The sequence below is a fragment of the Schistocerca americana genome, chromosome 1 (assembly GCF_021461395.2).
Source record: "Schistocerca americana isolate TAMUIC-IGC-003095 chromosome 1, iqSchAmer2.1, whole genome shotgun sequence".
In the NCBI taxonomy this organism is placed as follows: Eukaryota; Metazoa; Arthropoda; class Insecta; order Orthoptera; family Acrididae; genus Schistocerca; species Schistocerca americana.
This window is the reverse complement of record NC_060119.1, coordinates 241,748,022-241,770,579: the sequence shown is the minus strand read 5'-3', so window position 1 is coordinate 241,770,579 and position 22,558 is coordinate 241,748,022.

Below are 22,558 nucleotides of genomic sequence, written 5' to 3'. Positions count from 1 at the left end.
GAGCTGCATAAAACCAGTCTCTGGACTGAAGACCACAACATCAACAACATATTCTTGCAAGCAAGTTTCGTCCGGAGATCCACACTGATAATCGTTTGAATGATGCACTTGACAAACTGTGGCAATAAGTATACCTCGCAATACGTCGATTTCTCTTAGAATAGTTGCATATCATAGACTCATCGACAAATGTTCAAATGTGTGAAATCTTATGGGACTTAAATGCTAAGGTCATAAGTCCCTAAGCTTACGTACTACTTAACCTAAAGTATCCTAACAACAAACGCACACACCCATGCCCGAAGGAGGACTCGAACCTCCGCCGGGACCAGCCGCACAGTCCACGACTGCACCGCCTCAGGCCGTTCGGCCAATAACGCGCGGCATAGTCCCATCCACTTTGGTTCTGTTTATGCTACACGTAGTAACCATCATAGGGATCTCCTAACGGCTGATGGGCGTTGACACATATTTCCCGGACCCACAGAAGACAGACGTGGAATAAAGGCCGGCTTACAATACCGGCCACTGCTGTAATTTCCCTTTCCGCCTCCAAATGGCAGCAGTGTACAGCGAGCTAGTGTTTCCACTTCCAGTGGAGTAGGATATCTTCTGCCCCGCTTCACAGGCACTCAGAGCAAACGAAGCAGTGATACGGGGGAGAAGACATTCGAGTGCTTGATGGTGTTGCTGTAGCTCTTAGTATCACAGGCCTCAAAATATCTTCCATGCACTGTTTTTTTAAGTAAGTGACTAATTTCGTTGCTAGATTTCTGTTGTCCGTGTTATGTAGGGAATGACATCTAACAAATGTTTCATTTTTTTTTGTTTATAAAAGAATCTCCGACTAGATCCTACTGCGTGTTTGTCCACTAATACCGACCGCACGATTGTCTTTAGTATCGGTCACAAGTAATTCCAATTTGTGAATTATATTTTCATTTTCTTACTTCTTTTTGGATAGCAATGACGGGAAATGAGAAAAAAGTAAGAGGAAAACGGAATGAAGAGTGCATGCAAATGGTTGTGATCAAGCTCATGTCTAACAAAATGATCACAGGAAAGCAACTGGATAGTTTTCAACAATCACAAAAGAAAAAGATCGCCACCGAAAAGAAGAGTTTAAAAGTACAAAAAAGTAAAATCTGGAGAGGAGTTTAAGAAACCTGTACTGAACTCGGTTGTTCCAAAATAAACACGCAAAGAGTGGCCATGAAAAGCCAATTAGAAATGGCGAAGGAAACTGGAATTTATTGTGCCGACAGAGGAGACTGAAAAGTGCACTATGTCTTTCGAGACATCTGAAACAGACAGGGTGCTGTGTACCAAGTGTAGAGACTGGTCGCATGTGGAATGTGTGGATCAGGGGAAAATTTTGTATTTTTTGTTGTTGAGATATCTGTAAAACAGTGAGCTAAACATTAATGTACTGAGCTGAAATAGTAAGTTCCCATGCTTATGTGTTCTATTATCATTCAGTATACAGTGTATCATTAACAACCGATATTATCACAGAAAAGACAGTGACCGATATCTAAGGCACTTTCTACAAGCTTTGTAATTGTAGCTCTTTTAGTTTCGATGTAATTACGTAGTATAAAGAAAAACAAATCATTATACTATGCTATCCACAGAATATGTCCTGAGGTGAGAGAGTAGTATGATTAACCACCACAGTTACACAGTAAAATCAAATAATTTAAGACGGCCGAAAGTGGACTACCCTCACCCCTAAACTCACAAACACCCAAGCCGCACTAACTGGATAGTGTATCTGTTAGAGAATTGTACTGAGAGTTATTTTTTAATCAATTATCTCTCTGGGGTAGAGGACGATGCAGACATGACGTGACATAATAAGCAGATAGTTTCCGGTTAAACTGGACGCAGATTTCTGTATGGGTGACTATTGCCGCGCGGGATTAGCCGAGCGGTCTTCAGCGCTGCAGTCATGGACTGTGCGGCTGGTCCCGGCGGAGGTTCGAGTCCTCCCTCGGGCATGGGTGTGTGTGTTTGTCCTTAGGATAATTTAGGTTATGCAGTGTGTAAGCTTAGGGACTGATGACCTTAGCAGTTAAGTCCCATAAGATTTCACACACATTTGAGCATTTTTTTGGTGAAAATGGGTACAGGCGGTTCTGTGTTTAATCCCGACATGTTACTTTAACAGAGAGTAAGTGAGAAATAACTTGGGAACCAACTCAAATGTTTCTGTAATTCCATCTTATAGAAATGGAAGAATGGGACCGCAACTGTTCGATATAAGCCACCCGGTCGTTCGTGCTTACATCTCGATGTGTGAAGTATCCACGTCTATTGTAAAGATATCTACGGAAACCAGTTTGACAGAGCGGTTCCTTTCGTTAGCGCAAACGACTGGATTGCTTATCCCGTTTGGTGCTTAGAGACCTGAAGATGGTGCGAATGACGCACCGAAACTGGCAGCGTAACACATTATTCAGTACATTTACGGCCGCTAGATATCTGTTTTCTGCAACTCAGATGTGGTCAGCAAGAGTGTGGAAAACAACCTGAAAAGACGCTCGTGATGGCCAGCAGATTGAAACAGGGAACGCAGCGCCGGTTAAAGCGTCACCACGAGACACTCGCCACTGAGATAGACGTTGGAGTAGCAGCTAACGTTCCTCCTCTCTGCTACGAAATAAATTCACCCGGCAGTTAGCGCTCGGCTGCAGTCGCAAGCCCACCATTAAGCTGTCCGGAAATTCTATGCGCACGCGATGATTTCCTCTTCAGTTCGTGCGCAATGGTTCGCGTCGATATGGCCGCGTCGTTGGAGGCTCCGGGGCGTTCCGTGATTACCTGGCCGAGTGGCGCGCTATGAAAAGGCTGCGAGACACTTTGCGGAACTTGTTCCGAATGTCGCAGGCGACCATCAACTCTCGTTACGCATTGTGCGGCGCGGAATAGTTGCAGCGGGAACTGGGCCTATCTCTGGGGGACGGGGGCCGACCTGCGGCGCGCCGAACCGGTCCGCGCCGGCAGTGAAATACGCGAGCAGCTGCGTTCGGGGTCCGGGGCTGTTGATTAGCCGGCTTCACGACGCGGCGATGGCCGGCGCTCTGACGTACGGCCGCTGTTAACAAGCCGCGCGCTCTCCCAGAAGTGGCCGTTGTCGGTTACCGGGGCACCGATGAAGTGGTTCGTTTGCTAATAATTTCTGATGCCCCCTTGCGCCACACGTCTTCCGGATGGCCGAGGCCGACGCAGAGAACCTCACTAAGGGCCGGCGACCCTGCGAATGTGTGGCAGCTGCGACGGTCAGATAACGAGCAAGTCCCCGTCTGGAATGATGTAGCCGCCACCGACCGCGACAGGTTCGCCTTGCGAGCTGAGTGCCCGACCGGTCCGCGGAAGTGGAGTTCGGACGGATTCCATCGCGCGTCACCTTACAAGGAAATGTGGCACGGGCTGTTCAGGAACTACACCCGTTTTTGGAGGGATAGGAGGAGGGGGCAGGGAATATTCAAATATCCTCCCGGCCAACAGCGACATTGCATCCGTATTGTACAAGACACACAGAGTGAGGTGACGCACTGCATGAACACACATTCGCAAGGAGCGGATTGCAGCTCTGCCAGCCAATCGTCCACATTTGTATTTTCGTGGTCACCCTCCATGATGTGCCTCATTTAATCAGATGCGTTGATGGTTCTGTACTGATGAGCCAAAGCATTATGACCATTTCCCCATCGCGAAGCTGGATACCTCCTGGTTGTATTGCATGCACGTGACACGATACCAAAAGTGTGTAAACGGAGCAGACACGGACGCGGAATCACTCTAGCGAAGATAGGGCTACTAATGAGGAAATCAATTGGGATAAGTGACTCTGAAAAAGGGCTGATTGTTATCACGCACAACCTGTGAACGAGTATCTTGAAAAGGCGAAGTTGTTCAAATGTTCACATGCTAATGTTGTCAGCATCTACGGAAAGAGGTAGGACAGTGGAAGTACGGCAAGGCGCTAAATGGTTGAACGTCCGCGACTCTTCGCGGAACGTGGGGTTTGGAGGCCTGTCTGCTCTGTAAAGTAGGATAGATGGTGATCTGTGGCATCTCCGCCGAAAGTGCACAATGCTGGTGCACGCACAAGTGTTTCTGAGTACACTGTACATCGCACATTGTTGAAAACGGAGCTCCGCGGCGGACCACCCTTACTTATGGACATATTGTCCTAACGACAGCTGGCTGCTGTGGCCGAGCGGTTCTAGGCGCTTCAGTCTGGAACCGCGCGACCGCTACGGTCACAGGTCCGAATCCTGCCTCGGGCATGGATGTGTCTGATGTCTTTAGGTTAGTTAGGTTTAAGTAGTTCTAACTTCTAGGGGACTGATGACCTCAAATGTTAAGTCCCATAGTGCTCATAGCCGTTTGAACCATTTGAACCTAACGACATAGTCAGTTACGATTGCACTGGGGACGGGACCATCGGCATTCGATCAGTGGAAACGTGTCGGCTCTTCGGGTGAAGCACATTTTTGCTGCAGTACGTCGCTGGTCGTCTCCACGAACGCTGTCGTAGAGGTGAACGGCGGCTCTAAACGTGCAGCGTGCCACGGACGCAGTCTTAAATGGTTCAAATGGCTCTGAGCACTATGGGACTTAACAACTGCTGTGGTCATAAGTCCCCTAGAACTTAGAACTACTTAAACCTAACTAACCCAAGGACATCACACACATCCATGCCCGAGGCAGGATTCGAACCTGCGACCGTAGCGATCGTGCGGTTCCAGACTGTAGCGCCTTTAACCGCTCGGCCACTCCGGCCGGCTGGACGCAGTCTTATGGGAACAGTATTATGCGATGGTAGACATTCTCCTTCGACTACATGGGACCTGTGATAGTAGTAGAAGAGAGGTGCCGCCTGGGAACCAACTGCATCACTTCATGCTTGATGTCTTCCCCAAAGGCGATGCCATCTTGCACCAGTACAATTGTCCATGCTTCGGAGCCAGAAACGTGCTACAGTGGTTTGAGGAGCATTATAGTGAACTCACGTTGATGCCTCGTCTACCAAATTCGCCAGATGTAAATACCCATCAGTGTCGCAATCGGGCGACATAATCACGTATGCAAATCAGCTGCCAGTTATTTACGAGAATTACATGACATCTACTGCCACATACCTCCAAAAGCCTACCAACAAGCTGTCTGACCCCACATACGTAGAATCAGTGCTGCATTTCATTCCAGAAACGGACAAACAAGCTCGTAAGCAGGTGATCAGAATGTTTTTGCTCTTCAGAGTATTGTTCGTCCCCGCGGCATAGTGGCCAGCATGCCCGACTGTTATGTGGAGGATCCGGGTTCGTTTCTCGGTACTGCCAAGTATTTTTGTTGGTGGGAGAACTGGGACGGGGTGCACTTAGCCTTTGAATACCGATTGAGTAGTTTCTTGTGTGATAGGTAGGGGCTGCAAGGTTAAGAAAGTCGAGAACGGCCAGAGAACGGTGTGCTGACCCCACAGCCTTCCGTAGCTCATCTAATGACGCGAATGGAAGAGGAAGACACGGCGGTCTACTGGTCCCGATTGACGCATCAGGGCCAGAGTGTGAAGCGTTGCTTCTTTTTTCTTTTTTAAGATCCAGTAAAAGGATATGGTCAAATGGTCAGTCAGTATGGTTAGTTTCCTTACGATCTCTGTTCCGAGTCCATCTAGATTATATGAGAATTACTCACGATCCGATCGATTCTGGAGGAATGTTCTTCCAAAGTAATAATTTACCGATTGATGATTGTAGCAATTTTTGGTTGCAGATGACAACAGGTGACCAAATGGGAGAATGTTTGTGTTTTCCAGCGTAACTGGAAAATCATACTTATAAAGCTGCGAATCAATGTTCTTTGTGGACGAAACATTCAAGAGTTCGAGCAGACTGTTTGGACAGTTGTTTATCTCCACGCCAATGGTACAAGTTCCTAGTGGGAAACAAACACTATTTGTTTACCCTTTGCTACCGAACAAATTGCGAGAAGCGTATAGTAGTTTTCTTAAGCTATTAAAATTAGAGTACCTGGAGATGGAACCATCCCTCTCATGATGGAGTTCGACCTTGCTAAATTGCAGTCAGCTAGAAGTTTGTTTCCTAAAACAGAGATCGTGGGCTGTAGTTATAATTTTAATCAATATTTGTGGAAACAAACTCAGTGCTATGGCCTTGTTCCTATCTATAAGCAAAACGATGAAATACGCTATCACTTAAGAATGTGTCCAACTCTAACACATCTTTCCCTGGAAATGCTGGATGATGGTTGGTTGTCTGTTGACGAAATCACGCCAGAAAACCAAGAGCTTTAGGACTCCTCTGACTATTTTGTGAGCCATTGGCTCGATAATGAGCACATGCCAAGAGGCATTTGGGATTGCAGTGGAAGGCGCCATCGCCCTAACAGCATTTCAGAAAGATGGAAGGGAAGGATAAATACATTAATATCAAAAGTTTATCACAAATCATTAGTAAAAAAATCTTCGAGAGGACGCACGGCCACCAGTTTGAGCAATTAATTTTAAATTTCGGTGGGAAAAAAGAAGTAAGTGATGAATTAAGACTCATGAGCTTATTCCAAGGATTTAAGAAATGCGCAAGTCGACGGTAATTGAAAATCATTTACGACTTGAGTGGCCTATGGAAGAAAACGTCACAACCTGCGGAATTATGTGAATATTGAAAATTATTCTAACGTTGCTCACACTCATTGGTAATGTTGTAAATGTTGTGAATAAGTTTAATGGCGGACAAATAAGATTGTCTCTTCGTGGTTTTCTTTGGAAACGACACAGACTTGGCTAAACGTCTCTTACAATTTGTAAAATTTGGCTAATGGAGACCGACAAGACTGCGTCAGAGCTCTTGTAGGGAATCATCGCTGCGTTCCCCTTGAGACGTTCTTAGAATCAAGCTCTGCGTGCGTAGACGCTGGCTGGTCGCAGATTTCTACTATTAAAAGTAATTCCTAGTAATACGCGTCATAGACCACAGCACGCTGTTCTATACTGCTAGGCTTCTTAGAGTACCTGTACCTGCGAATCGCAGCTTATACCAGCAAGATCCCGTGCTCCTTTCAATATCTCTCCACAGAGGTGTCACTCCATACATACCACTGGTGGCGCCATTAAAGTACACGCTTTCAAAGAAGGTTGTCACATGAGCCAGTACGATGGTCTCTAGGACGGCTATAAGACACCAAACAGAGAGGCACTGGCAGACACCTTTTGAATTAATATCCATTGTAACATATTTTTGCGGGTAAAACTATCAGTACGACTTTGAGTTGGGCCTTGTTTTATTTTTGGTGCATCCCATTGCCGTCCGGGTGTCTGAAAATAAGTTTTTACTAGTCATTAAGATTCAGTTCGAAATGGGACTGAAGACAATTCTACTCCAGTCGATAAGATTCCAGTCCGAAGACGTGTCCGATGACGGCCTGGACAGCGGTGAGGTACCAATCTGACTGTCGCCCACCATACTGCCTGACAACCTTGAACGACGGTCTGCAATGCCATTTCTTTTCATAGGACACTTGTGATTCGCGGCACTCATACAGCACAGCGGTACGTCGGTAATACTTCACGTCCCGTTATGTTGTCCTTCATGGCAAACCATCCTGAGCTTACGTTTCAGTAAGATATTGCCTGCCCGCAAACGGCGAGAGTTTCTACTGTTTTCCTTCGCACTTGCCAAACCCTACCTAGGTCAACTAGGTCGCCGACTCTCTTCCCGACTGAGAACTTGTAAGCTAACGAGCATTTCACTCTCATTCAAGTATATGGCCGAAAGAGTCAGCCTTCAGGAATTGTGAAACTAACCCTGTCGTCCAGGACCAGATGCCACAAGGAGCGCAGATTCACCACGAGGTGGGGAGACTCAAAGGCGTCTATTGCCTATTGAGGCCTAAGCGCTGTAGTGTGCGAGTGAGACAGACGAGAACCTACGTCATAGGGAAACCCAGTAGAAGGCTTTAGTGGCCAAGGAGACGTAGCAGTGGCTACGGTTGCAGGTTCGAATCCTGCCTCGGGTATGGATGTGTGAGATGTCCTTAGTTTGGTTAGTTTTAAGTAGTTCTAAGTTCTAGGGAACTGATGACCTCAGATGTTAAGTCCCAAAGTGCTCAGAGCCATTTGAACGTAGCAGTGCTAAATGTAGTGGACCTAAGATCGGCCATTAAGGAAACTATTTAATTCTGTAGTAATGCAGGGAGTCAAGCCACAGTAATTATAATCTGCCATCCTCCACAAATTTTCATGGTGATCCCTGTAAAATTTGAATATTGATCATATCTATAATAGTTCAGGATTTGCTGTCAAAGCGAAATTAACAGGTTTTGTAACAAAGACCTGAATGCTAAAAGCCGAACGCTTTGGTTGATGTTAGCGATCGACGTTTCATATAGATACGCATCATTAAAACGACAAACGTTGTAAATAACAGGACTGTTGCTTTAATTGTTTATAAGATATAGTAAATTCAAATTATCAGTATTCTCATTTAAGCATCAGATCATCATTTCCTCCACACAAAACAAATTGAACAATGACAGCATGACACCTTATTGAATCATTAGGTAATAGAACATTTGTTGTAAAGTTTAGTGCATAATAGTTACTTTTGTTATTTATTGTAAATAACAGGACTGTTACTTTAATTGTTTATAAGATATAGTAAATTCAAATTATCAGTATTCTCATTTAAGCATCAGATTATCATTTCCTCCACACAAAACAAATTGAAAAATGACAGCATGACACCTTATTGAATCATTAGGTAATAGAACATTTGTTGTAAAGTTTAGTGCATAATAGTTACTTTTGTTATTTATTTATTTATCAGAAAGTACATTGGTACAAGGCTACTGGCCGTGGCATTCAAAGCTAAGAAGGAAATTGCATTGGTTTTATGTAATTAATTTAACGTTTAATTTAACGTTTATTATGTAATGGACATTATTGTGACTTTATTTAGAGCGTGAAAGTGGTCAAGCTTTGTGTGGTGTCACCGCCAGACACCACACTTGCTAGGTGGTAGCTTTAAATCGGCCGCGGTCCGTTAGTACATGTCGGACCCGCGTGTCGCCACTGTGTGATCGCAGACCGAGCGCCACCACAAGGTAGGTCTCGAGATACGGACTAGCACTCGCCCCAGTTGGACGGACGACGTAGCTAGCGATGCACACTGACGAAGCCTCGCTCCTTTGCCGAGCCGATAGTTAGAATAGCCTTCAGCTAAGTCAATGGCTACGACCTAGCAAGGCGCCATTAGTAACATTGCATGTATCTAAAGAGTCTCACTTGTATCGCCACAATCTCCAGATGTACCAAAAGGATGGATTAAAGTTAAGTATTCCAGAAGCTACGTACTTTTCTTTATAGCATTCATTACGTATCCTGTTTCAGACCTCACGCCATCCAGCTTTAGCTTAGCGCGTGCCTTTCGGCTTCCTCTCATTGTGTCTAGGCTGTCTTGTCTAGACACAACACTTTGAATATTTAAATATGTTAAAATATAAAATAATCTAGAATAAACTGTAGCCTATCAGATGGACGGCTTGAGAAAAGAGAACTTCACTAGTCAGTTGAGCGAGGATATTCGGCGAGCGAGAAACGCAGCCGGGGAAGGGCAGAGGGAGTGCTGGTGCAGAGGCGAAAGCGGACAGTTCGGCTGGAGACACCATAGGGTACAGTTCGGATGGAGACGCGAAAGCAGACAGTCGATCTTTAGGTACCTAGCAAGTGAAACGACTTAGAAAATTTCGCTTTGTGTGGTATCGTGGGACTTAGTCTCTGAGCTGTGAGCAGCCGCACGCCTGGTATGATCTCTGACTTTTCGTGTAAATGACGAGGTGGAGTACCAGACTTGCGTTTCGCGATGAGATTGTGAATGATCGAACTGTGTCAAATGGATATGCACTCGAGTGTAGCAGTAACTCTAAATACGACCACTTTCGCTATTAAACTGCTTTTTGATAAAACATTATTCTAACCAAATAGCAACTGTGTGGCCTACATCATTTATGGGTCGTTAATTTAGCTCCAGATATTATTATTGTTATTATTATTACTGTTATTATATGTTATATTAACTTTGTATTTGGCAAACTTGCCATCAGCCAGACAATTTCACCAAATGTTCACAAGTGTCTAATTTGGGGCGTGTAATGTGACACGTGCGGTTCAACCGCTAGACGAGTTTGAGGCCAGACATTTCGACGAAGGGGAACCGCATGTGAACACGAACATCTTTGGGATGTTAGCTCGCAAACGTTTTGAGCATTACGGGTAAGGTCTTCCAGCCAGCTCGCGATTTTGAAGGTCAAAAGCGCCAATTGTACAGAATCTGGCATGATATCCCTCAGGAGGGCATCCAACAACTCAATCAACACCAAACGGTATAATCGCTTGCATAAGGGCCAGATGTGGAACAACGCATTATTGATTTGCTTAATTTGTGGAGCCCTTTCTCTTGAATAAATCATCCAATTTTTCTAAAATTGTAATCATTCGTTTGTGTGTACATATACATCAGATCTACCGATATCAGACTCATTCGGTTAATTCATTCGCAGTGCCTTTTCCCCATCCAAAATTATTAGCTTGGGCACGTAGACCATTCACCTGCTGCCTGCCTCACGACACACAAGGGTTTGCTGAAATTTGGACACTCGTTTGCTATTCCCTAAGTTTATTTAGACGATGGCCCGCTCTAATGTAGCAGGTCGGTCATGCACCGCCTTATTTGCTTTTCATCTCTAAGGTCAATGCTGCACAGATCTTCCCGATTTTTGCACCGGTTATTCGTAACGATGTCATTGGGCCAGTTATGGCACACTGCCTCGGGCGGCCTGCAAAATGGTTCAAAATGGCTCTGAGCACTATGGGACTCAACTGCTGTGGTCATAAGTCCCCTAGAACTTAGAACTACTTAAACCTAACTAACCTAAGGACAGCACACAACACCCAGCCATCACGAGGCAGAGAAAATCCCTGACCCCGCCGGGAATCGAACCCGGGAACCCGGGCGTGGGAAGCGAGAACGCTACCGCACGACCACGAGATGCGGGCTCCTGCAAAATGGGCTCACGAATATCTTCATATCGGAAGTAACGCCTCCCCTCTCGTTCCGTTCCCTTGGTCTGAAGATTCTGGTTTTACATCTGGGTTTCCATCAGTCATGACACAATGAGAGAATTACGTTCAAATAGTCTTTTCTGCCTTTATCTATCTGCTTCACGATGTATATGTCAAGACGGGCGCGTTGTGACGTCTTATTTAAGAGGTGGTCGTAATTACATGACTAAAGTTACTTTTACAAATTCTGCCAAAGTAATTCATTCCAGTTTTACAGGTAGCCGCTTGTGCCACAGCATAGCAGAATCTACTCTTGTACCATAACTAACGCGTTAAGGAAATGAATTGGATTGCATAATATAATCCGTACGATTCCGATTGAGCCAGGCTAAATGAGCAGCCTGGTGGCGAACATGGGTTATATTTTAGGCATTTGTAGCGCGCGTTCTAAAATAATTCTGCTTATATGAAATAATACAATATTCGTTTAACTTACATACAGGCAGTGCCTAAGGCGGCATGAAACAAAACTTTAAATCTGACGCTGAAATTTTACAGTACACATAAAATGAGTCACACTCTTTTCTGATCAGTAAATATTTCATCTTTCGCATCTAAGCTAGATGTCCTTGCGTATTCGAAGTACATGAGCGATACTCTCCATAACGAAGTTAGATTGTTCACTTTTTTCTTATTGTTGCAAAAAGCGGCTGAGTTTTCAATTCAACAATGGTCCTTGGAGTTGCCTTCAATTTGAGCATAATAATACCCGCTGCACTTTCATTTACATAGCAAACATCTAAGCGTAAGCTTGCTCAGACAGTTATCTGAGGCATCAAAGATGTGTGCCAAACCTAACAGAGTATTTTACGTATTATCGTGCCTTTCGTTGCGACTGTCAAGAAAGAAAAAAAAAAAGAGAAAAGAAAAAGATCGGTGAATATTCCATTGGCCACTCTTGAAGGAGCCATTCGAGTTTTCATGATACACACGTATAATCTAGAAGAAGCTTAATCTTGTGATTCAAGCAATTGATGTCCTTTATTTAATTTATATGTTAAGTCTCTCGGCAATGCCCAATTCCTATCTTATAGTGTGTAGCACTGGAGTTGGAAGAGCATTCCCGCAGCCTTGTTTCGCTGACTAAATAAACCCGAAATGAAATTTGCAGCTCTTCTTTGAGAGTACGCTATGACTTCAACTAACACTACACGGTGAGCTTTCCGCATTGACGAGCGGACCTCAAAGATCGATCTATCTGGAGGTTTAGAAGCCACCTCTTTCCCAAAAAGCTTTCTCTAAAAATCTTACAACAGACTTCTGTCTCATGCCTGCCTTTCTTGGACGTACTTTTGTAAGGTTGCTCGGCGTTAAATCGCTCCGAAAGCGAACAGTTAAAAATTTAATGGTTTTTACTGTTCCCAATGATTGATTATGCAATCAAACAACAATAGAAATCAAGATATTTACGTATAATTTGCAGAAAGTGCAAGATGGCTACCCAGGAATGCTAAAGAAAAAATGCGGAGCTAGAGAAACACCTATAACTAGGGGAAAGAGCGATATTGCCTATAGGAAAATTAAAGAGGACTTTCGAGAGAAGAGAAGCATTTGTATGAATATGAAGAGCTGTCATGGAAAACCAAAAGGAAGCAAAGCGGGGAAAGTTGGAAGGTGGAAGGAACTTATAGAGGGGTTATACAAGGAAGTGAACTTGAACGTAATATTATTGAAAGGGAAGAGGAAGTAGATAAACATGGAATGCAAGATACTGCGAGAATAATTTGATAGAGCCATGAAAGTCGATACACTGTCCCTGGAGTAGACTACATTCTCTCAGGTGAGCCAGCCATGACGAAACTATTCCACTTTTGTGTGCGAAATACACTCAAACATCAAGAAGAACGTAAAAATTGCATTTCTAAAGGAAAAAGGTGCTGACAGGCGTTCCTGAGAAATGCAGTAACGCACGAGGCAATACCGTTCCTACCTTAGAAGATAGGGTAAAAAACGGCAAACCATTCGGTCCCATGGATAACTGCAAACTAACAGAATTTCTTCAGTGTCTTAATAGCTTTATCTGTCTTGAAATTAGAAAGTTGTTGTAGCTGCCAGTAGCTTCGATTCCTAATTGTTTTTTACTTTGTAACTGGCTTTTGATAACACTACTCTCCGTCTCCGCCTTCCAAACAGGCCTCGGAAGGGCCAGCAGTACCGACCGACCACCGCGTCATCCTCAACGATAGGCGTCAGTGGATGCGAATATGGAGGTGCATGTGGTCAGAACACTGCTCTCCCGGCCGTTGTCATCTTTCGTGACCGGAGCCGCCACTTCTCAGTCGAGTAGCTCCTCAATTGGCCTCATAAGGGCTGAGTGCACCCCGCTTGCCAAAAGCGCCCGGCAGACTCACTCACCCAAGTTTCGCCAGGCCCGACAGTGCGTAACTTCGGTGATCTAACGGGAACCAGTGTTACCACTGCTGCAAGGCAGTTCGTAATAATACTTCTACTTCATTTGATTTCACATACTGATTATTGATGCTTGGTAGAGTAATAGTGTTACAGGTAGTCTATTACAAAGAGCTTTGGCACGATTTTCTTGACTGCAACAATTTCACGTTTCACTCAATATTGTCCCTAACACGTGACGTGTTCTGCCTTGGAACATGTTTTCATTTGGAAAAAAATTAATTTTTCTGGAATAATTTTTGTAATTTCAGGAAGAGACCACAGGACATAAAAAGTGAATTCCAATATTTAAAAAACGAATAAAAAATATATTATACTTGTTTCCAGGACTGACTGGAGGCGTAAATCTGAAAAGTGCACAACATTCTCCCCTTCTGACGTACAGGGGCCGTCCATCGTTGCAGAGGGTGGTCGTAGAAAATAGCATGGAATCTGCGGAAGAAATCATTTGTGAGTTCCAATGTACTAACAAAAGTCCAGCAAGCACAAAGACTGTTCTTAGGGAGTTAAAAATATTGGGGTTCAATGGTCGAACATCTCATCATATGCCGAACGTTTCTACAGTCAATGCCAAGCGGCGCTTGGAGTAAATCACGCTCTACCCTGTGGCAATGCGATGGAAGGGGTTTTGGTTTAGCGAATGCCTGGAGAACGCTGCCTCCCATCATCTGTAGTACCAACAATAATGTACGGAGGATCTCGTGTATGGTGTGGGAGTGTTTTCAATGGTGAGATTGTGGTCCCCTTACTGCACTTAAGAAAATGTTGAATGGAAAATGACATGGACACATTTGACAGCAATGCTGTTTGTATCAGCATAATAATTCACCGTCACATAGCAACAAGTATGAGGCAATGGATGGGGATAGTAACATTTCATAAATGGACTAGCCTGCTCAGAGTCCTGATCTGAACCGAGTCGAACACCTTCAACGTAAGTCAGAACGTCGACTTCGCTTCAGACATCATTCTCCGACATTTCTACATTTCCTGATTTCGACTCTTGAGAAAGAATGGGCTATTCCTTCACATACATTCAGACAACGTGACAAAGAAATTTGCGACTTTTTCTGCATTGGAGCATTGAAATAACTTAGTGGCGATACACGAAAATTTGTCCTGAGTCGGGTTATGAACCTGGATTTCCCGCTTTACGCGAGCGATAGCCTTATCCCCCTTGCCTATGCGAACACGTCGAGTCTATTACTCCTTTTCGTTCGCAGCCCTGCTGTATTCCTGCTGGTGGTTTGTCCATCTATTATACAGGTATGGTGTTTCTTCTATGGGACATGTATGTCCGAAAGGACAGACACCATACCTATCTAATTAAGACACCTCATTGAAAGTGTCACCAGCTTAGTTCAATCCCTGATAAACGGTAAAGGTGGACACAGTTCACATTAATCTCCACAAATACGCGTCTGAATAATGTGATCAGATAATGTAAGAGAGGCGTTCAGCAAGCAAGACAACACATTTGTTTCTTTGGCTAGTTTCGACTGCAAAAATACGGAATTTGTTGTGGAACGACGTGGAATATACCGGTTTCCGTCTCTAAGGTTTCATGACACGAACACGAGCCGCGCACGGCTCACTGTATGGTGCGAAAATTGGCAGTTGACCCAAGTGTGAGGTCATCCACATCAGTGCTAAAAGGAATCCGTTAAACTTCGGTCACACGATAAATCTGTCAGATCTGAAATTCAACTAAGTACCTAGGAATTACAATTGCGAACAACATAAATTGGAAAGAACACATAGAAAATGTTGTGGGGAAGGCTAACCAAAGGCCGCGTTTTATTGGCAGGACACTTAGAAAATGTAACAGACGTATTAAGGAGACTGCCTACACTACGCTTGTCCGTCCTCTTTTAGAATACTGCTGCGCGCTGTGGGATTGCTTGCCGGCCAGAGTGGCCGAGCGGTTCTAGGCACTGCAGTCTGGAACCGCGCGACCGCTGCGGTCGCAGGTTTGAATCCTGCCTCGGGAATGGATGTGTGTGATGTCCTTAGGTTAGTTAGGTTTAAGGAGTTCTAAGTTCTAGGGGACTGATGACCTCAGAAGTAAAGTCCCATAGTGCTCAGAGCAATTTGTGGGATCCTTACCAGATGGGACTGACGGAGTACATCAAAAAAGTTCAAAGAAAGGCAGCACATTTGTATTATCGCGAAATATGGGAGAGAGTGTCACAGAAATGATACAGGATTTGGGCTGGAAATCATTAAGAGAAGGGCGTTTTTCGTTCTCACGAAATTCCAATCACCAACTTTTTTTCTCCGAGTGCGAAAATATTTTGTTGACACCGACTTACGTAGGGAGGAACGATCACCACAATAAAATAAGGGAAGTCAGAACTCGTACGGAAAGATATAGGTGTTCATTCTTTCCGCGCGCTATACGAGATTTGGAATAATAGAGAATTGTGAAGGTGGTTAGATGAACCCTCTGCCAGGCCCTTAAATGTGATTTGCAGAGTATCCATGTAGATATAGATGTAGATGAAGTTCTGACTGGTGGTAGCGCTATACGTAGCCTTCAAAACGACGTTCGTAACGAAGGTGCGTTCCAAGCAGAAAGGTGTCTTGAGTTTCTTTTGGCGGAAAGCCAGAGAATCGCAGATTTTCTTACGCACTCGCGGAATGTTTAAGGAGACCTGGAAGAGAAACAAAGCACAACGAGTCGTTGGGCAAGGCGTCTGTCATCATTGCCACAGGTTCTCACAATCCTGTCCGATTTCCTGAGTGCCTCCCGGCCTCACACAGCTGTGACTCCTGCAGTGTTGGAACGTGCAGACACACTCATTCGAAGTGGCCGATGGATCACAATTAACCACCGACCTGTTAAACTGGACGTCTCTGCTTTTGGTGCCGACACGCTCGTCTACCAGTTGGAAATACGCCAATTGGTTTGTGCTAGCTGGGTTCCCCGCCTCCTAACATAAGACCTTAAATAGCAATGAAGATCCATCTGTGCGTAGCTGCTTTCAAGTTACGAGGCTAATGGTGACAGTTTTTTGTCGCACATAGTCACAGGCGATGAAACATGGGTTCATCACTTCCATCTGGAAACAAAACGGCAATCCATGGAGTGGTGCCACACCAAATCTCCTCCGATGAGGAAGTTCAAACCCGCATCCTCCGCCGGAAAAGTGATGGCGATGGTCTTTTTGTGACTTTGAAGGGTGTGGTGGTCAGTTCACCCTAATCAGCCAATTGCTGTTGAGCGGGAGGGTCGGGCCACGTATGCAACATTCACAGTTTATAACAACACTTTCATTAAACCGTTTTTTGGCAAAATAGAATTTTATCTTTAAAATTTTTGTGATAAGGTAAGTTAGCAAAAAAAATCCTTACAATCATGGGCAACCGCCCTATTCAAACAATAACACTAATCTTTAAACAAGCATTAAGTCACTCGCAAGTTAATTAAATTCTGTACACAGTAAAGCTCCCAAAAGGAGACTACAATAATGAGATAAACGTAAACCAATAATGGATATCACAAATTTTTTTAACACAAAATAAAATACATACAGATACGCCCCTTCGTGACACATTTTCAAAGCAGGTGACATCACATAGGTACGGGCTAATTCAAGTAGCAGAAGGGGGGCCTACTGGATCCAGACCAGAGGCGGCTAGACTCAGAACCCACAGCAAGCGGGCGAGCTGGACAGGGTGCCGCACACAGTACACTATAACACACTGAAAAAAGGTCTTAGAGCCCGTGCTACTACACAATTTCAGAGAAAGGGGGGCGGGGGAGAAAACAGCAAACATTAATTCCTCAAACGTAAAATAGCTACGATGTATAAAATGATAGCCTATTTCACAAATATTGAAATAAAATAGTCAATTGTGAATCAATAACTAATGCCCTCGGCGTAACCTTAAAGGACGAGGACGAACAGTATAATAACAAGTCAGCTTAGAAATTTAAACTACACTAGTAGGTTAACATATGCTCACTGAAACTAGGGAGCTCATTTAAATTGCCCGTTAACAGGATACTGATAAACTTAAACAGTCAAGTAAGGCTACCTTTTTTGCTGTTCACGAGTGAACAAGTAATACAATTAGATAACACAGAACGCACAGATTCCATGTTAAGCCTGTGCTTTGAACCAACTATAACAACGTCCACACAGCTCACTCTACCAGGAAAAATATTACAGTTTCACCATACTGGCTTATGCCGACCGTCACTCCGAACAGCAATAGTACCAATTAATACACCTCGCCTGCTCGGACTGTATCACATCACAAAATCCAGGTAGAGCTTTAACTAAACACAATAACACCACGTGTTTGCTTAAACAGCACTAAATAGAGAGGATCTTTTGGTTGGCAAGAGAACGGTTTCCGGTCATGGTGCCGATACTTGGGAAGCAAGGATCAGTATAATATGGGCACCAAAAAAATGACAAGCAATTCTCGCCAAATCTTATATGAAGTCCTTTACAGATCCAAATCAGGGCCTCACGACTCCATTAGGGTAAAGTGGCCGAGTCCAGTTCCCACATTACAAGCCAGGTTCGGTTTTGCAAACGTGTCAAACACACCACAACCTCTGCGTCGTGCCTCAGCCTGCTCAACCACGCTCGCCTCCGATTCTTCCGCGCCGCGCGGCTCTCCGGCTGTCCCTCTCGAGCGCCACACTCCCTTCGCGGCCAAAAGCCACGTCAAACGGCCGATCCCAAAGATCACACCATGCCGACCCGATCGATCAATCGATACGAGCCGGCACGGCTCAAAGGCTGTATTCTCTTTCATTTCCTCCCTTGTGGTGTAACGATAAACTCTGGAGTGTATTGTACTACATTCGGGAAACTGAACAATCGAATTCTACACTTCCTTCGCCACAAACATTCCAACGAACTACTTGTCTGTGACAACGCAATGCCTCTCACAAGTCTGCCCACCCGAGAGGAGCTCACTAAACTTCACTGGAGTGTTCTCCGCCGGCCACTGTGACCGAGCGGTTCTAGGCGCTGCAGTGTGGAACCGCGCGACCGCTACTGTCGCAGGTTGGAATCCTGCCTCGGGCATGGATGTGTGTGATGTCCTTAGGTTAGTTAGGTTTAAGTAGTTCTAAGTTCTAGGGGACTGATAACCTCAGATGTTAAGTCCCATAGTGCTCAGAGCGATTTGAACCATTTGATTGTTCTTCCTCATCCGCCTTACAGCCCTAATCGCACACCTACCGACTTTAGTCTCTTTGGCCCGATAAGGGATGCAGTACGTGAATGAAGGAGTACGCCAATGATCAGAAGATTATTGATGCAGCTAGACGTTAGCTTTGACGTCGACCAGTAGAATGGCACCGTGAGGGCGTACAGACGCTTCCCGCGGGGTGGCGTAACGCCATAACATTGAACAGAAATTAAGTGAAAAGTAGAGTTTTGTAGCCAAAAGATTTGAGAATAATCAGGTTTATTGGAATCTTCACTCAAACAAAACTATTTCCAGGAAAAAAAAGTGTTGCATTACTTATTTAACATACCTCGTAATTCAGGGAGCCCACGGAATACTAAAATCTACATCTATATCTATACTCCGCAGGCCACCTGACGGTGTGTGGTGGAGGTACCTTGAGTACCTCTATCGGTTCTCCCTTCTATTCCAGTCTCGTATTGTTCGTGGAAAGAAAGATTGTCGGTATGCCTCTGTGTGGGCTCTAATCTCTCTTATTTTATCCTCATGGTCTCTTCGTGATATATACGTAGGAGGGAGCAATATACTGCAATATACTGCTTGACTCCTCGGTGAAGGTATATTCCCGAAACTTCAACAAAAGCCCGTACCGAGCTACTGAGCGTCTCTCTTGGAGAGTCTTCCACTGGAGTCTATCTATCATCTCCGTAAAGCTTTCGCGATTACTAAATGATCCTGTAACGAAGCGTGCTGCTCTCTGTTCGATCTTCTCTATCTCATCTGTCAACCCTATCTGGTACAGATCCCACACCGGTGAGCAATATTCAAGCAGTGGGCGAACAAGTGTACTGTAACCTACTTCCTTTGTTTTTGGACTGCATTTCCTTAGGATTCTTCCAATGAATCTCAGTCTGGCATCTGCTTTACCAACGATTAATTTTATATGGTCATTCCATTTTAGATCACTCCTAATGCCTAATCCCAGATAATTTATGGAATTAACTGCTTCCAGTTGCTGACCTGCTATATTACAGCTAAATGATAAAAGATCTTCTATGTATTAGCAGCACATTACACTTGTCTACATTGAGATTCAATTGCCATTCCCTGCACCATGCGTCAATTCGTTGCAGATCCTCCTGCATTTCAGTACAATTTTCCATTGTTACAACCTCCCGAAATACTACAGCATCATCCGCAAAAAGCCTCAGTGAACTTCCGATGTTATCCACAAAGTCATTTATACATATTGAGAATAGCATCGGTCCTACGACACTCCCCTGCGGCACACCTGAAATCACTCTTACTTCGTAAGACTTCTCTCCATTGAGAATGACATTCTGCGTTCTCTTATCTAATCCAATCACACAGTTGGTCTGATAGTCCATATGCTCTTATTTTGTTCATTAAACGACTGTGTGGAACTGTATGAAACGCCTTGCGGAAGTCAAGAAACACGGCATCTGCCTTGGAACCCGCGTCTATGGCCCTCTGAGTCTCGTGGACGAATAGCGCAAGCTGGGTTTCACACGGTCGTCTTTTTCGAAACCCATGCTACAGAGTGGATTTCTAGTCTCCAGAAAAGTCATTACGGAAGGCAAGAAACACGGCATCTACCTGGGAACCCGCGTCTATGGCCCTCTGAGGCTCGTGGACGAATAGCGAGAGCTGGGTTTCACACGATCGTCTTTTTCGAAACCCATGCTGATTCCTACAGAGTAGATTTCTAGTCTCCAGAAAAGTCATTGTATTCGAACATAAATCAAGGTGTGTATGAGCAACGATTTGAAGCCTGACCCTTCTGAATTGGAGTTTAGCCTCTTTACCATCGGGGCTACAGAAATCAGATTGCTTTGTTTGTTCAGCATGTGGAACGGAAACAGCTGAGCATTACAAACATGAGAGCCGTATCGATCGGGAATGAAATCGCTCTGGATCATATACAGAGTCCCGTCGTCGGCCAGACTGATGTACTGAAAGCCGATGCGGGCTCAGCTGCCAAGGTTCTGGATCGGACTGCTGCCACTCGTGGACGTGGCAGTCAGGCGACGCCGACTATTGCCAACGCGGGCGCCCGGCGGGCCGAAAGAGCGGCGGGCTCATTGCGGGTCAGATTTATCGCCGCGCAAAGTGTCGACCTAAGCTCATATTCGCACGCGGCTGGCACTTTGTATGCCCGCGTACTTTCCATAAGAGAGAATCATAAATTGCCAGGGGCCAGTGTTTCTCTGGGCACCTCACCCCTGCCAGCCTGCTCTTATATCGCTGATTTATAAATATGACTGCCAAGTATAATAATACGAAACCCGTCCCTCCCTGCCGCCGTGCACTGGCCAGGCCCTTGCCCCCCTCCCCCCCCCCCTCTTTCCTCTTTCACCCCTCCTCTTTCACCCTGCCCTCGCCACCGGGCTGCTAAAAATCTCCACCCCTTCCTCCGGTCTCTCTCCTTACCCCGTTCAGCACCAGCACCGCCGCCGCCGCCTTTTCCCTTGTCACCCCTGCGGGGCCTTACTCTGGCGGTATAATTGAAAATTGATTTACGCGGTCCAGACTGTCAGACGGAGTAAAGACGAGCCGGCGGGGTGGGGGCCCGCCAGCGCCCCTTGCAGACGCAGCAGCCATTACGGAGCGGCGGTGCGTGGCGCCCGCTCTGCCAATCCGCTGCGCGCATCTCATCACGCCGCCGCTGCAGCAAACATAATAAACACTTCGGGCCATCGCCGGAATACAAAAAAAGAAAAAGAAGTGCCGAGCTAAGTTATTTATGGGCGACAAGTTCGCACTGCGGTCGCCATTAAGGAGCCCCCGCTAATGGTACGCCGCTAATATTGCGCGACAAAGAATTCCTTCAGTCGCTGGTGCGACGGGTACGGCTAAGCGAAAACTTTTGATTGAGATCACTTCGAAGCTTTTACTACCTGCCACTTCTCGAACGGATACATAAAATCCACTCCTATCGCGGCATCAACAGATTTATATATCAGCCCGCAGTTTTATAGGTTTGATTTTTTTCTCGTGTTGTCCTCCAGACTGGGTCGATCTAATGGTAGTCTCGATGAAGAAATCGTGTCGGAAAGGCACGTAGGAAACCAAGGACTTGAGAGCAAATTGTTATTCGTGAATACCAGAAACACTCAGTGACTGCCTAAATGATTTTTAATATTTCGTAAGAAATGAAAATTTTTACCAGATCAGAATATGAACACAAATTTCAAGTTTTATCGAATAGTCATCATAACTATTAGCTGTCTTTCTTCCCACTTTTACAATCTCACTTTGCTCTGCCCGGTATTGGCGACGTCAGCGCCAAAAGTTTATTTAAGAATTCTTCCTAAGGAGGCATTTTTGAACAGCTGATAAAGAAACGAAACGAAGTTTCAGCGAAAGCTTCCGCAGGTGGCTAGATTCAAACGTAAAATGCGTTTGAGCTTTTTGTAGATTATTACAAATAAGGTTCGACCAACATCATTTCTTTCGAGCCGGACAGCCGCAACAAAAATTTAAGCCCTAAATCTGTAGTTCAATGAGAAGTCCAAAGCACGGGTCGGTTGCTTTGTCATATTACAAATTCAAGTTATACTCTCCGGAAATATTATCCATATTGCGATGAATGTTAGCAAGGTTAGCTAAATGGACCGTAACCATATGGTAAGTAATCTCTGCAACAGGTTGATATACAGCGGGTGGCAGTTATGAAAGGCCATCCCGAATACAACTAGAATGGGTACACATACTACTGTGCAAAACTCAGGACGAGATAGATGGCTAACATCGTCCGAACAGGCCTTGGGATGTCCAACGGTACCGACCGACAGCCGTGTCATCCTCAGCCGATAGGCGTCACTGGAT